Genomic DNA, 13,262 nt, shown 5'->3' on the forward strand with positions numbered 1-13,262 from the left:
ACTTCTTTTTAATATACAAAATATTACATTTTAAAGAAATTATCATATCATAGCAAAGAAATTTAATTTAATTTATATTTGGATATACATTTTACGTAATCAATTTCAGTTACTTTTCTAATTGCTCGCCTAATCTCAAAACCAGTACCATAAACTCTCCTAGTTTGCATAGGTCAACCACTCACGTATAGTGACAAGAAATAAGAACATATATCTCGACCGATTCCTCCAATCATTCACGACTAACAAGACATGTAATGGCACTCACTAGTTCAAAACACACCCATCAACTCATTCCTTTCTCCATTCTCAAAACTATCGAACTGCCTTATTTTTAAATTGTGAAAAAAATGTTTGACGCGTGAACCATTTGATTAGTATGAAAACAAGGACTAAATCATACCCAAATGAAAACGAGCAGAGCAAAACAAAAGTGGACAGAAGGCCCGAGTGGATTTGTAATATCAACAAAACAACCATCGATACAAATCGGCAATACAAAACCCCAAATAAATCAAAACACTGGGTTGCAGTTCAAACAACGAGGTGAGAACAAATCTTTTAGCCACCCAGGAGATTAGTTTGTAGTCGAAGCCGGCAGTGAATTCTGAAGTATGATGAACACCCATTGTAAAAGGACTCAGATTTCAGTGTTCGAACAATTCAATGACGCGTAAATCTCAGCTTACCATCGAAACTCTCCCTTCTATATAATCATCATCGTAATTCCCAGCAACCAATACACAGATTGGTTCATCCATGTCACTTCAGTCCACATAGATTTTTCATTCACAACCCTCCCGAATCAAACAAAATGTCATTCTCGGCTGACCTAATCTTCAAGATTGCAGTTTTCGGGTTTTTGGCACCATGTTTGAAGCTCAGCTCGGCCCAGCAGCGAAGAAAATGGGTGCCCCTGTTGAACAACTCGGGAGTTTCGGCAATGCACACGATGCTCACTCACACCAACAAATTGATCATCTTCGACCAGACGACCGCCGGTCCTTCTCAAATCATGAGAACCAACCCACCCTGTAATAATGACCCGCCACCTGAGTCCAGAGATTGCACGGCTCACTCCGTCGAATATGACATTGCTATGGACAGTGTGAGGCCACTGCACATTTTAACCAACACCTGGTGTTCCTCAGGCTCGTTTGACAGCAAAGGATTGCTCATCCAAACCGACGGGTGGAGAACGGGCGAGAAGGTCATTCATAATTATAACCCCTGCAATGACAGTACCTGCGATTGGGTCGAGACATCCACAACACTCTCCAAGAAAAGATGGTACTCTTCAGACCAGATATTACCCGACGGACGGATTATCATTGTCGAAGGATGCGGCTCGTTTAGTTATGAATTTGTCCCAAAACAAACCGGCGAGACCTTCTACCACCTCCCGTTTTTGCGAACCACCAATACCCCTGGCGAGGAGAACAACTTGTACCCATTTACACATCTGTCTTCGGATGGAAATCTCTTCATCTTCGCCAACAAGGATTCAATTCTCCTCGACTACAGAAACAACGAGGTGATCAGAAGTTTCCCCACCATGCCTGGCGGGGATCCTCGGAATTACCCGTCAACCGGTTCGTCCGTCATGCTGCCGCTTGATCCGGCAGAGGATTTTCAGACCGTGGAGATTCTCGTCTGCAGAGGAGCACTAGACGGAGCATTTGGAAAAGCAAATCGGGATCAAATTTTCATGGATGCGTTGCAGAGCTGCGGGAGAATTGAGATCACTTCGGAGAGCACGGTGTGGCAGATGGAGGACATGCCCGGGCCGAGACTGATGGGCGACATGTTGATTCTTCCCACCGGTGAAATTCTGATAATCAACAGAGCAGAACAAGGAACTGCTGGTTTTCAATCTGCAAGAAAGCCTGCGCTAAGCCCGTTTCTTTATAGGCCGGAGGAAGATTTGGGAAACAGATTTATAGTTCTTGCTGCCTCTAAAATTCCTCGAATGTATCATTCTACTACTAATGTTCTTCCAGATGGGCGCGTGTTGGTGGGCGGCAGCAATTCGAATAGTCGGTATAAATTCTCTGGCGTGCCTTTTCCTACAGAACTGAGATTGGAAGCCTATGTTCCATACTATCTGGATCCCTCTTTCAGTTCCTTGCGCCCAAATATAACTTCATTGTCAGCTAGGGAAATCAAGTACGGAGCCAAATTCACTCTAGTTTTTTCTGTTGCTACGATGCAGGAAATAAAGTTCAATGTATACGCTCCTCCTTTCACAAAGCATTCGTGGTCAATGAATCAGAGATTTTTGTGGCTCGCGGCGGCTTCGAAAGTTGGAGAGCCGGGAAGAGATGGGGTGTATTCCGTAGAGGTGACTGCTCCGCCTACAGCAGTCGCAGCTCCTTCAGGTTACTACCTGTTTAGGGTTGTTAATGGAAGAATTCCAAGCAATGCCGAGTGGATTCGATTCCTATAATTAATGGTTTAAAGTAGTTAGATTGAATTAGTAGTCAATGTTTGGCAATTAACATCTGTTTCCACATTCTTTTCAAAAAATTTATAGCCTTTAGGCCAGAAGGCCGGTTTGTACAATGCATGCTCGAATCACTATAGTTTTGTAGGGTGTGCATGCTCAAATGTACAGGTGCTTAAATGCAGAAATTTGCAGAGTTTTCTTGTAGTTTCCATCACGTGACTGTACAATGAGCTATTCTATTTAATGTTAGTGTAGGGTTAGGGGTGCTCATAGTTATTTCAATTGGTGTAAGATTTTCATTTGTAGGCGACAACTCTAGCTTAACCATTCTGGAAAAATTACTATGGGAATAGCTAATGGCACTACCTTGCTATTTCAACTCTTACTATTTATTTGGGATGATTAGGAAAATCAAGACCATGTTATTTTCTGAAGATCAAAAAGTTCAATGGTTAGAAGTTGGATACACATGAGAGACTTAACAAACTACACAGTAATGAGCAATCAAATATAGACTAAGGTTTGAAGATATTCTTATTTGTGAAACACTGTAAACCAACTCAAGAAATTGGAATGTTGTAGGGGTGCAGAAAATTGTAGCAAAGATTTGAAGATCTCTTCTTTCAAATTTAATACAATAAGCGGCTTTTAAGAAAGAAAGAATAAAATATAAAATATTTCAAAATTAATTTTATATATATATATATATATATATATATATATATATATATATATAGAATTCTTCTACTAGTAAATAAAATTGTGTGCATGGAGGAATGTTGCATTATAGATTATAATACAAAAAATTTAAATGGATGTAAAATAATAAGAAATTTGAAAATGTGGAAATAAAACATCATAATAGAATGTGTTTCATGGATATTGGTTATTGAAACCATAGCATAAGTAAATATAATACATAATCGGGTAGATCTAATCTATTTGTCAAGATAGTTGAATATTTGACAAGTAAGATAAACATAAGCAAATGTTACAAGGTTGATTTAATGTTAATTAGTTTATAAGCTCTTCCAAATATAAACTAGATGAATATTTGATCATTTATTAATCATTTGATATAATAATATATAGTGCATAAAGTGATTAGGTGATAATTGATAATTTATAGGATGAAGAGTTATATGTCCTTATAAGTATGTTATGAAAACACTCCCCTCCTCCCCCCCCTTAATACATTGGTCCTGCAAATTTCAAAAATACCTTAACTTAGAGATAGAAAAATACGTTTAATGCATAATGTGATTGCATCTTTTGAGAAAATGTTTTTTTTTTTTTTTCCAAAGTAGAAAATCCTACACCAAGCAAGGCTCCATGAAGATATCATGTCACCCTTGGAAATATGTAGCTTCAAATTGTGTTCTTAAATCACAAAATATTGAATTACTCAAAAATAATCCCTAAGAGATGTCTCAAATCCCTCTCATTCTCTAGTGCCTTCAAAAGGGTATTATTCTTGATCATATACTCTAAAGCTCATTTGATAGCAATCTATATTCAGTGAAGTATCAGGTTCCAAAGTTGTCTCCAAAATGAAGCTTCACACAACTTATATTCTTTACATTTGTTAGCATCAGAAAGAAGAATAAAATAAAAAACTAATAATGCCAAAAATAATTCTCACGTAGAACACCATATCAAAGCGAGAAGCTAACTTGAGATGATGGAAATTCTTCCATCCTCCAATGCCACCAACCTCAAAAAATGATGGTTCAAGGCACAAAATTGGGATTAATAGGAGACTAATCAATGATTTCTCTATTATCTTATGTATCCTCATCTTCAATGCAAGTAACATTTCCTTCTTCATCCAATTGATCTTTCACTTTTCTTTTTATAAGATCACTAGCTTTAAGAGCCTTAGCATGTGGAATCAAGGTGGTCTCAAACACTTGAGAATTAGAAAATGATAATTTTTAAGAAACATTGATAATCCCATCTTCTTGATAATTGCATGAGAATCCTTTTGAATATCTTGTATAAAAAAATATTGATAAAAAATTCACACAACATCTAATATAGTAGTTTTACACCAATTTATTTCAAAACTGTTTCCTTAGTATGATATGAACTCTTAATCGAGCAAGCATTAGTAGAATAGAGCAACTATAAACAATTACCTCCCTCTTTTCCATTTAAAATTAGAGAAAATATGGAAACTTCATAAATACTAATTAGACCTATTTCAAGGATTCTATCTATCATGGTCACATTAAATGATATGATCCAATCTCCATGCTAGAAAATTAGAACTATTATCAAACTACTAGAAACAAAACCAACCCTATTTCATTGATAAACACAATATTTCATGAGATTCTTTGTGCATATTGTAGAATAGTGAAAAATATATCACTTCTTATTCATTGAATGTAGTTCCATACTTGATTCATACTCAAGTATTCACAATTATAATCCTTAAATAAGAATAAGGGACTACAAAAACTAAACTGGAATACATTTTGAAATTAAAGTCATTGTTGAAATGTTTACAATAACTGAGAGGGGGGAGGCGGGGAGGGAAGGGGTTGAATCAGTAATTCAAGGTCCATAAGTACTATTTGAAAAATTAAACATAAAACACTCACTAGTCTATTTATCCTACTATTGCTTAGTCTCTACTTTATTGATAAAGAAAATTACTATCCCAAACATAACATACTTTGCTGAATATAAACTTTATCAAATGTAAAACATATAAAGAATTCAACACAAGTTTGACACTAGGATTTTACATGGAAAACCAATTTGGGAAAAAAAACTAGCAACATGTCACAACTTTTTCAATCTTTCAAAGTGAGCTCTATAAGGAGCCAACCCTGTTAAATGATTACAATACACATGATTAAATGTGACTTGGTTTGAGAATTTAGTCACCCTTATAGTTATAGGACTGGCCTTGTCAAAGGACTTTGATCATTCCATTTAAAATGTCACCTTGTTAAAGGATTTACATAGACTATTAAGTCCTTCAATTGACTATTAGGTTAGCCTCTATTAAAATGTTTTCAATACAAACTATTTACAGTGATTAGAAATGAAATAGTAGGGTTTTGATTTGTATGATTTGATCTAGGGGATTAAAATTAGTGAAAAATAAAATGTCCCCAATGCTTCAAGAATCAACATCATTACAAAGTGTTCAAAATTATGACTCCAACGCAACTTGAACAAGGAAAATTAGAGTCTAGATGACCAAGTTATGATCGGTCAAAGTTTGGTCAAACTAGGACTAAAGGCCATAAAAATGTGAAAAATTAATCATCTAAAAAGTGGTCAACAATGGATTTCAAATTGAAGACCTTGTTAAGAGCTTTCCAACATTAATTGTTTCGTTGAAAAAGGAGCTCATATGTTGAAGTTATGCACATTTAATTTGGAAGAAAAATACAAATATTGATGACATCATCATGACATCAAAAAAGTGACATGGTAGCCTCAAGTTATCAGCATTTGACATGTGGCATCTAGAAGGAAGGTTTGTTTTCAAAAAGCACTTAGTCAGATTTGAACCCACAACCACTTTCCAAACAGTTTTCCTAAATAACCACCACACCACAAATGAAGTTTACTAAACTTTGGAGGGAGCTTCATTTTAAATTATAAAAAACAACCAAATAGAGTTATGGAGGCCAATAGGGGTTGAACCCTTGACCACCAGCCTCCCAAAATGGGGGGTCACCCTTGAGCCATTTATAGCAATATGACATTGAGTGGTCTATGTGCTATTTGAAAATTATTTTAATTGCCAACCTTAGTTAAATAAGGTTTATTTTGTTAAGATAGCCCTTGAAAATGAAATAAGGCCATATTTGAAAAATGGCCAAGGGGTTATGATGAGATGTAATCTGTTAAAAAGGCCTATTATTATATTCTTTTGTTTTAGCCTATTCCAGTCTAATTTTGTATTTAAAAGGGGAGTAGGAAGCCATTTTTAAGGCATGAAAATTATTTTGAACATCTAGCTGATGAGAAGGAGACTATATTTTGGAGACTTGGTGATTACTCCAGCACATTGGAGAATTTTGCTACATATGCTTGAAGGAAATTGTTTCAAATCACTTGTAATTGATTTCTTGGAGTTAATTAGATTGGTTCCCCTATTGGAGATAAACCCAAAGACATAGTCCATATTGGACGAACTCCAAAATCAAATGTGTTGTATCTCTATCTCTCTTTTCACCTTCTGTCATTTCATTTTGTGTTGCTCTTTTATTTCAATTACATTAATTTGATTCATTAATGGTTTTAAATTAACTTTATCTAATTGGTTAGAATTCTTTGTAATAGTTCTAGATCCTAGAAATTGGATCAAATTTGGTATCAGATATTTTGTTAGACTAGTATTACAAATTTGAATATTAACAAGATCCAATTTGAATCAAGGCAAAGGTGACCTTGAAGAATATAGCCCTAAGTTTGTAAAATGAAGAGCTAATCCATCGCTCTAGATGGAAGATAAAGGTGGTGTACAAGGTTTAGAAGAACAAAGTATCTAGAAGACTCTCTAGAATTTGTAGCCAATGGTAGAAGTTTTATTACAGGAAAGAGAAGAAAAGATGCAAAAACATATAGCACATGGAGACAAAGGGAAAAGGAAAGGTGTTGATCATGATCTGCCAAAGACACCTCCATCTTCTCCCTATTCTCCTTCTTCTATGCATTCTAAATCTTTTGATATTTTTAAGGGTGAACATAAGCCTTGAATTATGTTGGATGTAAAGTTTGACTTGCCAAAGTATTGTGGGGAGTTAAATGCCGAGAAATTAGATAACTAGATTCAGCATGTAGAAGTCTACTATAGAGTTCAAAACCTTGTAGATGATGTTGATAGAATTCAATTAGCCACTCTTTGGTTAGGTGGTGTAGCTCTAACCTATTGGGAGAGTAGGACTCAGGTTGAAACTTCATAGCATGGTAAGTTCAAATTGTCTTGGTCAGAATTTGTTAGTGCTTTAAAGAATCAATTCTACGCTTTAGGCGATATGCAATAGTTAATGTTGAACTGGCAACATTTTAGGCAAGCAAAAGGTCAAACTATCTAGGAATACACCCATGAGTTTTGTAAAAAGGCTATTTTATTAAATGTCCCATTGTATACCCAAGACACTCTACTCAAGTATAGGTGGTCTTCATTCTTACCTAAGGAATTTCATTCTCATTCTGAATCCTTGTAATTTAGATGAAGTATGTGTCCGGGGAACACATTTAGAGGTAAGAGGTAAGGGTACTTTCATTGATAATTCTGATAAAAAGCCATCTAATTCTAAGGAAAAGTCCAAAGGAAAAGGGAAGGGTAAAAAGATAGATATAGTAAAGAAAGAGGGTGAGAAACCCACATGCTCACATTGCAAGAAAGAAGGGCATGATGATTCTAAGTGTTGGAAGTTGCATCCTGAAAAGAGGCCGAAGTGATTTGGTGGAAATAAAGGCAAACAAAAGACTGCTACTGTATGTTCAATAGGATCTTGGATTTGATTCCAGAGAGGAAACATAGATCATTGCCACTAGGATCCAAGGTAAAGGAAAAAGATATTTCTCTCTCATTAGCTACCAGTTCTTCTAGCATAAGTGCAAGTATGAGTAAAGATTCTCCTCCTAAGAATGATAAGAAAAGGAATGAATTATTTCATGTTTGAGTGGTCATCAAGCATAATAAGGTTGATATATTATTTGATATGGGTTCGCAAGTTAATTTGATATCTTAGGAAGTTGTTAAGAAGCTTAATCTGACTACAACACCTCATCCAAAGACATATCCTCTTGGATTGGTTTGCAATGATGCACAGTTATAGGTAACCAAGCAATGTAAGTTAAGATTTGCTATCACTACAAACTTTGTAGATGAGGTAGGAGCTGATGTAGTCTCTCTAGATATTTGTGGTCTTGTGCTTGACAGTCCCTATTTGTATGACCAATAGGCTATCTTTTATAGGGGGAAAATAAGTATCATCTTTATAAAGATAGGATTGAATGCATTGTATGAGCACATAAAATAAAGACTAATCTAGCCCTAGGTAATGGTAGTGAAATGAAAAGATTAGTCAAATCTAGTAAGAATTTTTGTGTTGGTGATTATAAAAGCCAAAGAAGATGAAACATCTAAGGCATTTAAGTGATGTGATCCAAAATATAAAGTTGAATTGTTTTGCTTATGATGACTTATTTTATTTTAGAAACCAAAGGGATTGCCTCCTAAAAGAGAAATATAGCATGCAATCTAGTTGTAGCCAAATGCGCAACTTCCTAATATCAACATGTATCATTTATCAGTCTTGCAGAATGAAGAAATCAAGAAGAAACTGCATGAGCTAGTCTACAAAGGAGTTACCATCCTAGTACTTCTCCTTTTTGTTCTCCTATTGTGTTGGTTCCAAAGGATGATGGGACTTAGAGAATTTGCATTGACTATAGGGCTTTGAACAAGATAATGGTAAAGAACAATTACCCTCTTCCTAGGATTGATGATTTACTTGATTAGTTGAACCATGCAATTTATTGAACTAAGCTAGATTTACATAGTAGATATCATTAGATAAGAATTGCAAAAAGTGATATTTTGGAAACTTCTTTTAAGACAAAGCAGGGACTTTATGAGTGGTTGGTTATGCCATTTGGGCTTTGTAATGCACCATCTACATTCATGAGAGTCATGAATGATGTCTTTTGTCATTTTATTGATGATTTTTTCATAGTCTATTTAGATGATATTATTGTATTTAGTAAGTCCTAGGATGATCATGTAATTCATTTAAAGAAAGTACTTCATGTATTGAGAAAAGAAAAAATCTATGTAAAGATGTTAAAATGTGAATTTGCAAAGACATCCTTAGTGTACTTGTTATGTCATAGGAGATGGCCAATTGAAAGTAGACCCTGAAAAAGTTGAATGTATTATAAAATGGCCTAAGCCAAGTATAGTTACAAAAGTTAGAAGCTTTAGGAGGTTCATTGCAAACTTCTCTTATATTGCATTGCTGTTGGATGCACTAACTAGTACCAAGGCAACCTTTCAGTGGGGAGGTCCACAACAGAAGGCTTTCAACACTTTGAAGAAAAATTTGAGCACCACACCAGATCTAGCTTTACCAGATTTACATAAACCATTTGAGATCAAGATAGATGCAAGTGGTTTTTCCATGGGAGATGTATTAATGCGAGGAGGTAAACCAGTCTGCTACCACTCTGAAAATTTTTTAGGAACATTATGCTAATGATGGGAACTTTAAGGATATCTTTGCAACTTTAATCTAGGGTAAACATGTAGAAGAGAAATACTATTATGTGTAGAATAACTTATTGTATCACTTGCAAAAATTATGCATTCCTAAAGATGAACAAGCATTAGTAATTCATGAAGCGTAGACCTCTTTGATTGTATGATATTTTGGGGTAAGTAAGAAATTTTCTCAATTGCAAAAATATTGTTACTAGCCTCGCATGCAAGACACTATCACTAAGTATATAAAAGGATGTATAGTGTGTGCAACTAGCAAACCGAGTAATAGGAAATTGGGTTTGTACACACCATTACCTATACCATCCCATCCATGGGAAAGTGTGTCTATGGAATTTGTGGGAGGTTTACCTATGTCAAGGAAGGGTCATGATTATTTGTATATAGTACTTGATCAATTCAAAAAAATGTGTATTTTAATGCCTTGTAAAAAGAAAGTCACTATTGAACTGACAACCCATATGTACTTTCAAAATGTACAGGTTCATTTTGGGTTATCCACTTCCATTGTATCAAATCGAGATTCTTGATTCTTAGGGGAATTTTGGTTAGAATTATGGGTTCTCATGGATACCAAGCTAAAGAAAAGTACAGCCTGCCATCCACAAGCCAATGGGAAAATAGAGGTAGTGAAGAGGATAGTTGTGCATTTGCTTAGAGGTTACTACAATAAGCATCCTAAGTTTAGGGATGAAAGTCTTCATATTATGAAACATGCTTACAACCATGCGGCACATTCTTCTACAAAGAGGTCTCCTTTTGAGACTTGCTTCGTTTATTTGCCTAAAATGCCAATGGATTTTTCTTTTGGGAATGATGACATTATCGATGGATGCCATGATGCAGAAAGGGCTTTGAAGTTCATTTAGAAGGTCCAAGCAATCCATCAAGCAGTAGAAACATAGTTAGAGTAGAGCCAAGAAAAATAAAAGGCTCGCCATGATACACGTTTTATCAATCATCAATTCCAAGTTGGTGATAAAGTTTGGTTACATATCAGCAAGGAACAAATGCAAGCTAAAGGAAGGAAGCTCAAGCCTATCAGGTATGGTCCTTTTGAGATCTTGGAAAAGATTGGTAGCAATGCCTTTTGCCTTAATATTCCTCTATACATGCACATTTACTCAGTTGTCAATGTCGAGAATCTGAAGTTGTATGAGCCTCCAATGATCTTGGATGAAGACAATAGTGTTTAGGTTCCATCAATTGATGATTTTTCACTAGAGTATATGTTAGAATTGCCAGAAGATGTTATCCTACTCAGGAATGTCAAAACTTCACAAAGAGGACTAGTTGAATACCTCTAAGTGGGACTGAAGGGGATGCATCCAAGCAAGGCAAGATGGATGGAGACTAGTAAAGTGAGGGAACTATACCCTAACCTACTTTTCAAGTAATCAAACTTTCAAAGGTCCAAAAGCTCTTCACTAGGGAGGCTTGATCCAAGGGATAAAAATTGGTAAAAAATAAAATGTCCCCAATGATCTGAGAATCAACATCATTACAAAGTGTTCAAAATTATGACTCCAATGCAACTTGAATGCAAAAAATTAGAGTCTAGATGACCAAGTTATAAGTGGTCAAAGTTTGCTCGCTCGTCAAGACTTTTCCAGCAATGTTCATTTTGTCAAAAAAGGAGCTCATATGTTGAAGTTATGCACATTTGAATTTGGAAGAAAAATACAAATATTGATGACATCACCATGACATCAGTAAAGTGACATGGCAACTTCAAGCTATCAACATCTAAAACATGGCATTTGGAAGGAAGGTTTGTTTTTAAAAAGCACCCAGTTGGATTTGAAACCACAACAACTTTCCTAATAGTTTTCCTAAACAACTGCCACACCAAAAAAAAAATTTACTAAACTTTGGAGGAAGTTTCATTTTAAATTATAACAAACCACCAAATAGAGTGATGGAAGCTAGCAAGGGTTGAACCCCTGACCACCAGCCTTACAAAATGGAGGGTCACCATTGAGCCATTTATAGCAATATGATATTAAGCAAAGCATGTGCTATTTGGAAATTATTTTAACTGCCAACCTTAGTTAAATAAGGTTTATTTTGTTAAGATAGCCCCTAAAAATGAAATAAGGCCATATTTGAAAAATGGCCAAGGGGTTATGATGAGATGTAATCTGTTAAAAAGGTCTATTATTATATTCTTTTGTTTTAGCCTATTTTAGGCTAATTTTGTATTTAAAAGGGGGGTAGGAAGCTATTTTTAAGGCATGAAAATTATTTTGAACATCCAGATGATGAGAACGAGCTTGTGATTTTGGAGACTTGGTGATTATTCCCACATATCGGAGAATATTGTTGCATGTGCTTGAAGGGAATTGTTTCAAATCACTTGTAATTGATTTCTTGGAGTTAATCAGATCAGTCCCCATATTGGAGCTGGATCTAGAGACATAGTCCATACTAGACGAACTCCAAAATCAAATGTGTTGTGTCTCTATCTCTCTTTTCTCCTTTTGTCATTTCATTCTATGTTGTTCTTTTATTTCAATTACGTTAATTTGATTCATTAATGGTTTTAAATTAACTTTATGTAATTGGTTAGAATTCATTGTAATAGTCCTAGATCCTAGAAATAAGATCATGATTACATCTCACTTTGCAAGTTTAGATCATTGTTCAGTTCAGATGATGAATCACTAATAAGCTCTCCATTGCCATTCTGTTTCTGATTCACCTGGAACCCTTCAAGAAATCAAGCTTCTCCTTTTAACATAACTTAAGCAATGTAATGCCCTGCCATGTGACCCAAAAGAAGTTAAAGTTTTACTAAGTATCTTAAACATTCTTTTTTTTAAAGATAAAGATAGAACAAAAATAATAGAATAGCAGAAGCAATTAACATACACTCATACATCAACAACACATAAACAGGTTATGACTCTTAAGGGTCCTATGACATTGAGTCACATTTAAATTTAAATAATTTGAAGTCAAATAAATAAAACATCCATTTGAAAGAATAATTACAAGTCCAAGTCCAGTTAAATAATATACATTTGTTCTGAATGTCATTCAGCAATAAATTCATAATACACAATCATCCATTGTACATGTCACAAGGTATGAAAGACTAATAGAATATACGTTTATAAAATAGATTACATCATCTTGTAAGATTTATGAAATCAAATACAATACACTAAGTATAACCATCCATCATAGAAATATAGGAATAGATAGAAAGAAACATCTACATAAACACATCCAGTAGCGGTATCTTATAGTCAAATCTCAATGGTATAAGAAAAAGCATTACCACCTGACCTCATGGAACCTAAATGGCCCACTCCCATCGCGCTGAGGAGATAGTCTCAAGTCCCAAACATGATATCAATCCCAAAATCAATTTAACTAATATATAAGTCAATGAAACCCTAAAAGTAATCTAACTCAAAGGTTCCAAGATAAATTGACATCTAGACCCAGAGGCACACAAACATGTAGGGAATCTAATATGCAAGCGGACAAGTGTCATTGCACAAATCAATGCCAGAGTTATGCTATCAGTCTAACTTGACCCTAGCCCCTTAGTGA

At 35.0% G+C, this 13,262-nt stretch overlaps 1 pseudogene; it reads left to right on the top strand.

Moving 5' to 3' along the window:
* The first annotated feature begins 814 nt into the window (after window positions 1–814).
* On the top strand, window positions 815–2,446 carry LOC149580221 (aldehyde oxidase GLOX pseudogene; annotated as a pseudogene).
* The last annotated feature ends 10,816 nt before the right edge of the window (window positions 2,447–13,262 follow it).

This window comes from Cupressus sempervirens, chromosome 1, assembly GCF_028749045.1.
Source record: "Cupressus sempervirens isolate cs-2001-9-10 chromosome 1, ASM2874904v1, whole genome shotgun sequence".
Lineage (NCBI taxonomy): Eukaryota > Viridiplantae > Streptophyta > Pinopsida > Cupressales > Cupressaceae > Cupressus > Cupressus sempervirens.